The following is a 4506-nucleotide window of genomic DNA, read 5'->3' on the forward strand; positions in this document are numbered from 1 at the left end:
GGATACGAAAGTAAACATATATGATATACACTTATAATTGAGATATTGATCAAATTTTAATTTTAGTATTTTGTGTGAAACATTCTCTATGGGACACTTACAGTATTAGATCCTTTTAAGATACATACCAATGACCTGTCGACACAGAGCTGGCAGCAGTTTAGCCACAACTTAACGGATGATCTTTTCAAAAGCATCGACAGTTTATGGATTGTTCACAAAGATATGATTCTTTTAAGTGAGCAACCAAAAAAAATCCACTAAGTTATATATTCAGATTCATATCAAAATGAGTCTGCACATATGAGATATTCCATGCGCAAAAAAATTTGAAACTATACGTGTTGTATGTCTTGTGGCTCTTCTACACGATTCTGCTGTTGAAACCACATATCTAGTATGAGATATAATATTATATACCATATATTATTTTAAATTCCACACCAAAAAAATGTATCTGTAGCGAACAGAATGAACTGTTTGCGTCACAGTTTGTTATTTCTAACGAAAAACAGCGAAAAATACAGTCTCGTCACTGAAGAATATTTGTTGTAGAAACCGTTGTTCGATACGATTACGCATTGCATGGTCAGACGACTTCACCTCCCATGTTAACTGAATTCAAATGCAAAATACACATTATTTGCTGTTTGAAATACCCGAATCCAAATAAATTTGGATCTTCTTTGACACTTTCACTTATATGTTTATTTTAGCCAAGCTAACACTTCAACGTCTAGGCCTTAGCCTGTTTTACATACTCAATTCCTTTAAATTTCTTCACCGTTCGCTTACAATGCGCTAATTGACGATTATTTCGACCATTACAACTTAGAAATATTCCTACAATAGAATCACCATGAAACAACTTTTTACAATATTAACACGTTCGGCGGTTGCTAAACGATCCGATTTATGTAGTGCCCAATCATAAACTAAACATATGATAATTGCAATAAGAATTCTGTCTGAAATGTATCTCTTAGACAATATGTACAAACAAATCAGGACCACGAAATGGATAACCCTTTATATATATGTATTCTCAACCCATAAAAACACATCAATGCTTACACGTTTAATGTTATATTCATGTTATAGAAATCTTACTCTATATGTTAGTATGTTTATTGTTTTAATGTCAACTACATATTAGCTTTCTCTCACCATTTTATGTACATGCCTGTTAAATTTGGCACCTGATTCACGATTCAGAGTACATAGCACAGTCGTAACAAGTGATCCACATACCTTATGCATGTAGAAGAGTGCACCAATCACCACGTCACATGTACAATGCATCAACATAATTTTATTAAACATTAAAACAATTTTTAAACAAAAGTTTAAACTATGTTTCCTATTTGTTTACAATAAACAGTATATAAAAATAAAAAAAGCAAAAACAAAAAAATGCAAAAAATGTAAAAAATTATACTTTGTAATTATTTTTAAAAAAATATATATACAAAATTCTATATACATATATATATTATTATATAAGATAGTTAATTACCAAATACTCACTGTTAAAAATACTAAATTTATATCCTTTTTATGCTGACTATAATATCATAATTAATGCAATTATAATTGTAAATGACATGGAAATTCTAATATTTTATATCTTTTATTAATTATATTTATTATTACTTATACATATACATATATATATAAAATATATAAACATAGTTGTCTGTAGCCAAACACAAAACAAATTCACTAAAACACTTGCATATAAAAAGAATCCAATATATTACCATTTTCTACACTTTTTATTAGTAGAAAATAATAATTAATAAATTTCTACAAAATTATTATATCAATTATTATTTGAACAATGTCGGAATATATCGCATTTTTTGTAAAGAAACGAAAAAGAAAACATTTAACAGAAAAATAAAAACATTTAATGAAAACAAAATAATTGTTTATATTTAACATATATCTCTGCTAAGAATATTATAGTATCTATAAAATTAAGAATTTTTATAGGTTAGTTCATATTTGCTTCTTAGATGAAATATATAGATGAAAGTGTATTGGTTAAAATTGGTACGGATTACACCACTTCGTTACTTCGCTGTCTGGAAAAGCAAAACTAATACATCATATTCTTAATAATAGCTACTTCCACCTATCCACCCATTTTTTATCCTACCTTACTCCCTTACTCGCCTTAACTTTTACTTAAACTTAAGTCTCATCTATAAAAATTTATCAATCAATTAATTCTACTAATCCAACTATGTGTTTTATTTTATCCACTACATGCTATGCAATATGATAATATTTTTGTTTATTTTTTTATTCATATTTTATTTCATCTTTTTTTTATTAACCATAAATAAATTTTTTATTATAAAACCATCATAGGAATAGTTGCTCCGATTAACATAACATGATAATAACCACTAAATATTACTTTCTTTTAAATTATTCCTTAACACTATGTGGTCAGATGAAACCCCTCCAACCTATTTGCAGACAGCCTGTTATTATTTAGAAGATTAGTAGCGACCTCATCGGAATGCCAACGTAGTCTTCACTCTTGGTGAAGTTTTGAATTTTTTCAATCCAAACGAAATTTTCAATGAATATGGGAATTTGATGCATACGATAGAACTTCGATTATATTTCTTAGTGCTTTTGATTGGGACCTTTGTGGTATATCTATATTAGGAATACTTTAAGTACCCCAGAGTTCTACAACGTACTTTCCGATAGGTTTAAACATGCCTTCGTACAGTAGAACATTGCTATCCAAACATATTACTGAGTTGGGCGAGAGTAGCCAGTACAAATTTCTCGTATCTTAGAAAAATTGCACTGCTTGCCTTTATTATGGTTTCTCTATGTAAGCCTGCCTATATATATATAAGCCTATATCAGATTCATATTGTGAAATTGCAACGTTGTTAAGATTAATTTCAAAACAGGTTTCCTACTGAGATTGAAACATTTATCGAATCATTTCAGTTGCACTTGTAGATATTAAGATGATTCAGCTGGTGATTGAGCGGTTGCTATAATTGCTGTGCCATCCACATATGGTTCAACGATTTCTTCATTTTTGGCGGATAGCCCTATGGTGAATATGGTATAAAACAACGTTCCAAACACTTCCTTGTGGAACCCCAACATTAATACAATATATATTTGATGTTGTACATAAAAGTATCGATTACTAATATAAGACTTCAAAAGCAATAAGTGAGGATCAAGAGGTAGCTTTTCAATCTTATAAAGAATACCTAGATAATAATAGTTTGTGTTAAAGAAATCTTATCAAAATTTTATAATTTAAAACATATATTTAGATATATATTTCTAACTAGTAAAAACTGGTCTAACTAGTTTGTGGTTAGACGATATTAATCTAGTCGGACGAATAATTGACATGAGTATGCAACAACAATTAAACGATCATGAGTAAGTGATAAGATTCAGTATTATATATGATTAATTCTTTAACCAAGATCACATATAAGTTGTCACATATAAATAAGAGTTAAACTCTGAATAAATAATTCGAATAAATTCTGAATTTGTGGTCAATACTAAAAGACAATTGGAGATAAGTAATTATTTCACATATAAAAGTTGCCTTGGTATCAACATAACAATGGACCCAAAGCAAAAATATTTTCTATAACATATATACTTAATATACTACCAATAAGTTTCCTGCACTGGCGTTATTACTCAACTACTATATGCAGACAAAACTTGACGTTGACAAATATATATGACTTAAATAACTAGTGCCATATCCACATAAAAAGGTAGAAAGGTAATTTTTTTATTATTATATATAATTTTTATTAATTTATTATTTGTACAATTTGCACTTCATAAAAGTTTAAATTGTTTTTAAAACATATATATATTTTTTTTTGTATACATATGAAGATTTTATTTTACTAACAAATAAGAATAATTTAAAAATACGTTTTCGAATACAATACAATCAAACAACGCCAATACATACGACATAATAAGCAAAATTTTGAAAAAGGAATTTTCTTTCTTAATTAACCTTGTTTTCATTAAACCAATTAATTTGTTTTAAAATTATATTTTCAATATTTGTAATAACTTAACTAACCTGCACCAATAGAGTTGTGAAAAAAGTTAATAATAATAAAAAAAAAGGGAACTCAATTTAAACAATAGCAACAAAATTGCATTAAATGCAACACATAATCAGATTTAAATCAGAAATAATAGATCAACAGAAAAGTCTTTTGATTAAAAAGTATTAAATGCTTTATAAGTAAAAATAAAGAATTATGAAAAGGAATATATTACAATATTAATTTTACATAGGAAGAGAACATATACAAACATATTTCACATATTTTATAATTGATAATTAAAAAAAAAAGTTACATTAAATTTACAAAAATTAAACTAAAAATAAATCTTTTTTTACAATATTGAAAATAAATTGTTATACAAGTTTCGCATTTTAAAGCGAATTATTATTATGTTATAACTGTTGAT

The sequence above is a fragment of the Teleopsis dalmanni genome, chromosome 1 (assembly GCF_002237135.1).
Source record: "Teleopsis dalmanni isolate 2A chromosome 1, ASM223713v2, whole genome shotgun sequence".
Taxonomy (NCBI): Eukaryota; Metazoa; Arthropoda; class Insecta; order Diptera; family Diopsidae; genus Teleopsis; species Teleopsis dalmanni.